Raw genomic sequence first — 6,435 nt, forward strand, 5'->3', positions numbered from 1 at the left:
AATTTCAAGTAACTTTGCATAACTAAATATTATTGTAATCATGTGTCTGGTATGTGTAAAAGTTCTTTCCTTTTTTATTTTAATTAATTCCTAATAGCTTTTATTGGGGTTAAGGAAGGCTATTTGTTGCCTTTCTAATTTCAGAGAACATTTGATTTCTCAATTTGGAAACTCCCTTACTAAAGTGCTAACAATATTCTATTTCCATCCCTAGTCAATGGAAAATATTTTTTTAAAATAGGGCAAAATCTGGCAGTAATTTCCCAGTTCAAGAAATTAGTTGGCACCCACAGTCATGATTGAGAAAAGAGGAAAAAATGATGATAGAAACATGAGCTTTCAAAGTTCCTACTCGAACAAAACTTATTTGATGGTATTAAAATACATAAGGGAACCATAAAATTATCTAAGATATTATCATTGTGTTTGTTTTTCAGAAGTTACTGCAAAAACAGAAAAGATAAGATTCTGGCAAAAAGAAACACCCTAAGTTAAATACTATTAAATAATACTCTGACATTAGCATGAGCCTTGTACGATCTACTTGAGTGAGTGAGCTTTATCTCAGTGCCTCAGCTGACTATCATTTCTGTGCTTGATGAGAAACATATCTCTTGAACAGACATACACCTCTGCTATGTTGAAGCCTGCACAAGCTTTGAAGTGTCTGTCTTGTTAGGTAACAGAGAAAAGCTATTCGTCCTAACGTCAGCATTCTCTTAAAGGCAAATATCAAACTCACCATATGTGCAAAACTCACTCCCCATCTTCCCTCTCCTTAATTCGCATGGCTACATGTATGCTAATAAAACATGTATAGGCCAAAGCTGAAAAGAAAAGATAGCCCTAGAGGAAAGGAGACTGATAGATAGTATAGTCTTTTTCTGGTGCAAACAACAATCAGGACCAACTGAAGTCAGATGGATATCCTGGATCCCTACAGACCAGATATTCAAAATCAAAACACTGTCATCTCCCCAAGTCCTTTCAAAACTGTGGCTTCATTGCCTGCAAACCTTCTTCTACCTAGCCATTAGTACTGGCTCTACAAAACTCATTTGCCTTTGGAGTGAAGGCTAATGTAATGGTTGAGAGCCCTGGGTTTTATAAGTAGAGGGAAGAGGATTAGGATCCTGGCTCTAACTCAGGCAGGTGTTCTCTGACAATTGACTTACATAATTGCCTTGGGCAATTCATTCATATTCTTACCATCAAAGGAATAATGTCTATTGCCCAGGATTATTCAGTGTTATTAAATTAGATAAAACATAGAAAAGCCTTAATTCATAGTTGCTAGTCCTGTTGAGTTTCAAACATGTATAGCTTTTGGTGATGCTGCTGCTGCTGCTGCTAATAATGGTATGGAACAAGAAATCAGAAAGCAAACAATATAGGGGCATGATTGCAGTTTTGCCTTACAAACAGGTATCTAAATTTCCAGTCTTAAAAATCACAGATTCTGATCCTTATTTCGACTTAATGAGGGCTGGCTGCATGTAAACCTATACGTAGTGTCTCTATCACTCTATTTTTCTGTGCTTACACCAGCCTTATGCTTAATCATCCCTCCCAGATCAGACACTTTTCACTGTCTCAGAGACCAGAGCTCATCATTACCAATCCAATTTTAAGAGGTGGGCAACACCCATTTCCTCCTTTGTCATTTCCTCAGCTCTTTGGAAAGTAATGTGACCTAGTAGTGATATTTCACTATTGATGCCCAGTGATAACTTACATTTTTCTAGCTCTAATAAGCCCCTTATCTTCTTATGAGATCTCTGTATTAGTCAGGATCCAACCAGAGCAACAAACCCAGTAGTAGCTAGAGGCATTCCTGCATATCTCGGAGGAATGAGTTCCAGGACCTTTCCCCCATAGATACCAAAATTTAAGACACCGAAGGACCAACAGATAGTGGAAGAAAAGGACTCTGTGATTCATAATTCCTCTCACCTTCTTGGATGTGGCTGGCTCTTTGAAAATGTTATTCCATCTGAAAGTCAGCCTACAATGATCCACAAGTCCATATGCTAAGTCCTGTCTCCTGGGATAAACAGAAGATTTTTATAGCACTCCAGAAAATATTTTTTATTTTAGAGTTGAAAATATCTCTTTAATATGCAGTTTTTCTAACTATCTTTTTAGCATGTGCCAAACCACTATTGTGGTTTAGAAATGAGCTCCATCTTTTATGAAGATCAAGTAATGAAAAGGAACTGTGAAAATAAGTTGGAACTTTCTGTTAATTCTCATGTGCCAAAATGTATGGCTTAGCCAGTTGTTGGTGCCTACCCAGCAGACTCTGATCTGAGGAGAGTACTTTGAAAGCATCCCCAAAAGAAATCTGTGAGAAATCTGCAGGTAACTAGCAAAAGGGCAAAAGTTGAACTGTGGCTCAAGTAGTAGAGCAGCAGACTTGAGCAACTAAACTTAAGTGTTTTCCTATTTTCCTAAAAGTGTTCATGATGAATTGCCATTTCTTCTTTGCATGTTTGATAGAATAAAGTATATGGTCTTGATTTTTTTCTTTCTAAAAGGTATTTTAATGATCAATTCTTTTATTTATAATATGTCTAAACAGGATATTATTTTTTCTTCTGTCAATTTTACTAGCTTTTGTCATTCTAGGAATTTGGGAACCATCTTCTAAGTTGCCTAAATTACTGGCATACATGCCTTACAGTTTCAAAATTATCTTTAAACTTAATAATATCCTCTTTTGTTCCTGAAGTTGAAGACTTTTATAGTCTCCTTTATTCCTGATAATTCTAGCTAAAGGTTTAAAGCTATAAATATACCTCGGAACAGTACTTTAGCTTCATCCTATATTTTTCTGTGTTATTTTTTTTATTCAGTTAAAAGTTGTCTTCTCATTTTCTACAACTTTTGGTGACCTATAGGTCTTTTAGAAATGTATCATTACATTTGCAAGCAATTGTAAGTTTCCCAAAGTTTATTGTCTTGTTGATACTCATTTAATTTCACAGTAGTTTGAAAGTATAGTTTGCATTAGTTCAGTACCATTAAACTTACTGATATTTCTTTTTCAAATGGGTATATGATGACTAACCTTCCCAGACTGTTTTGATGGAGCTGTGTTTATGGAAGTGGAGAAAAACGTCAGGCCTGGATTGACAAAGGATGCAGTTTCCCTTATATGCTGAAGATAGATTTAGCTTGCACAATTATAAGTAAACCTGTTAGATGGTATGCAAGTGTATACAAATGTATCAACTGAAAGAAGGTAGATTTATGGAAGAACTTAATATAATTCCTTAGAAAGGCAAATTCAAAGTTCAACAAAATAAAACACTAAAAAGAGAATACTCAAAAGGGGTGTGGTGGGGTCAAAGGAAAAGGGGTGAACAAATGAAGAAAAAAGAGGAGAAAATACAGTCAAGGATCCATTGTATAGCCAACAAAATCAAGAAGAGTGAGGGAAGGGAGTGTAAGGGAGGGGTGGGCAAGACATTTTTGAGAGGGGTGATATCAATCAAGTTATATTGTATTCATAAGCAGCTTTGTTACATGGCAACTCCTTTTGTGCAACTACTTAAAGATAATGCTTTTTAAAAAACTGGATAAAGGGCTGGGAATATGGCCTAGTGGCAAGAGTGCTCGCCTCGCCTCGTATACATGAAGCCCCAGGTTCGATTCCCACCACATATATAGAAAATGGCCAGAAGTGGCGCTGTGGCTCAAGTTGGCAGAGTGCTAGCCTTGAGCAAAAAGAAGCCAGGGACAGTGCTCAGGACCTAAGTCCAAGGCCCAGGACTGGCTAAAAAACAAAATAAAACAAAAAACTGGATAAAAAGACTTAAGGTACAAGTATTATTTCTACGTAGGATCATATTTTAGTGAGATATTATGAAAATACAACTAATATAAAAATACTTGAAGTTATCTTTAGATGACTTCTAATTCCTAGCACCCTATTTTTTTTTACTTTTGATTTTGCAACCAAGTGCAGATCAAAAGGATTTTGAAAGGAAAAAAAATACATTGTTCCTAAAGTCTGTGGTTAGGTCTGCAATGGTGGTGGCTGTACAGAGCATGTACAGATTTCTTCCCCCGTCATCACTCCTTAAACAACCCAGTAGAACATCCACATGCACAGTATTTATTATATGAACTAAGAGTTTGAACTCATCTAAGGATAATCTACGTTGTACATGAGAATATGCATAGGTTAGATGCAAACAGTATACTATTTTATATGTTACGTAAGCATCCACTAATTTTACTATTTGTGGGAAGTTCTGACATAAGTCTTCCAGTGATATTGAGGGATGACGTATTGCTCTAATAGACCTCTTATTTTACTGTGATTAAAATTTCCTAATATTGTACAAACAAAATCATCTTTTCAAAACAGCAGTTCCCAGTCCTTAAAGTTGCTTGTAATCCTAGATACCTAGGAGGCTGAGATTTAATGATCAAAATATGAGCTAGCCTGGTCATGAAAGTCTGTGAAATTTTTATCTCCAAATAACCACCAAAAAGCCAGAAGTGGAGCCGGGGCTCAAATGTTAATGCACTAGCCTTGAGCAGAAAAGGCTGGGAGAAAGCACCCAGGCCCCGAGTTCTATCCCTAGTACTGGTGCCAAAAAAATATAAGCCTTGTCCTCATGTATATATGATGGTTATGAAACTGCACTGTGTGTGGTGATAGAAACAATACACAGAAGATTTGAAGCTGACACTGGAATAGTTAAATGTCACTCCAAGTGACAAAAATAACAAGTATGTGACAATAGATGATAAATAACAGAAAACTACTAACTTGTGGATGGATGAAACTTGTTTCCATTGGGAATGGTTAAAACATTTACAGCTTGAAATAATAAAATTAATCTAATTTTGCTTGCATCTAACAGAAATGATACTATTTTAAGCTGTTCTATAATCCTCTGCCCCAAGTTCGGAATTGGGAGGTATTCATGCTTAGCTTATTGTTCCATATATAAAACTTAGTACAATTTATCCATACGTGTATATATGTATGTATATATATGCTTTATTATTTTAGAATTTGTTGACTATCTCTAATTATTAATCAGGCCTCGGTTTTGCCAAAGTGTGATTAGTGCATTTTCCTCAAACTTATTTTTCCTGTAGTTTTGCAATCAGTGTGTTCTTTTAAGACAAATTTAACCCATATGTTTTTATTCATCAACTCTTATAATTGCTAAAGAGTATTATTGTTTTTAATGGGTATTTTATGTTCTAAAAGAGTCTTTTGAGCTATTTTAATGACATTTTTATTCTCATTATAAAACACAATGATCATTTTGTAGCCAGGGGATTACAAAACAATCTGGAAGAAAGCGTTCCCAGGGTTGCGCCTTTGCACATCTTTCCTGAGTGTGTTATTAGCACAGGCAGAAGACTGAGAGCAGCCAGCTGGTTTAGGTAGGAAAGAGAAAAGAGCTGGACACAAATAAGCAGATTGCATTTGTTTAAGAGCATCTTTTCTCATTTCTGAGTAAAGAATTCTTTTCAGCCTATGACAATTCATAAGGAGAGGGTAAAATCACAAGATAAAGATTTATGTCTATTCTTGCAAGTCTTTTTCAAGTGAAACAATCTGAAATGCAATTAGTGAATAAGTCATACAAAAAATGCAAGACAAGGAGGGAAGGTGTTCCATTTAGTAAACTTTGAGGCAAAACTGTACAGAGAATATTGACAAATAATATTCTTTTTTAGTTGAGGAAAACAGACTTGATACAGTCCAATGGCAACAACTCATTCTTTGTAATGAATGAGTGAGCACCATACATTTATTCATGTAATCATTGCCCAATTCCAAAGTAGCCACAACCATAGAGAAATGTTGTGAACAGGGATGGCTTGAGGGGCAACATCACGAATGGGAGAAGTAGGCAATTGCTGGTGGCATTGGGAAAAGATTCATTCTGAGACTCTCTTTGCACACAGCTTATTATTGAAATCAAGCATTCCTTGATTATAGGTTTGATTCCTTTCTTATTTTTTATTGTTATTATAAAGTTGATGTACAGAGAGGCTACAATGAGGTAATGAGTAAATTTCTTTTTGGACAATTCTACCCCTTTCCTTGTTCTATCCAAGTTTTATCCTCTTGACTCCATCTGTAAGTTGTATAGGTCATTTTCAACGTAGTGTCAAGTGAGTACCATTGCTACATTTGTTCTCCCTTTGTCCCTTCATTTCTATACACACCCCCCCCCCCATCCCGGGCTTGATTTCTTCAGCCAAAAAACGTCCTCTATAGCAATTCAAATCATGTGATGATAGGAAGCAAAGCAGGGAAGAGTCAGTAGGGAAGAGTCAATTTTGCTTTATTTTGTAAAATATTTTATATTTTGATGATACTGGTGTACCTGAACTCAAGGCCTCATATTTGAAAGTGGTTAATCTATCAGTTCTGACATGTTCTTGGCTCTGTTTTGC

The sequence above is a fragment of the Perognathus longimembris genome, chromosome 6, assembly GCF_023159225.1.
Source record: "Perognathus longimembris pacificus isolate PPM17 chromosome 6, ASM2315922v1, whole genome shotgun sequence".
Lineage (NCBI taxonomy): Eukaryota > Metazoa > Chordata > Mammalia > Rodentia > Heteromyidae > Perognathus > Perognathus longimembris.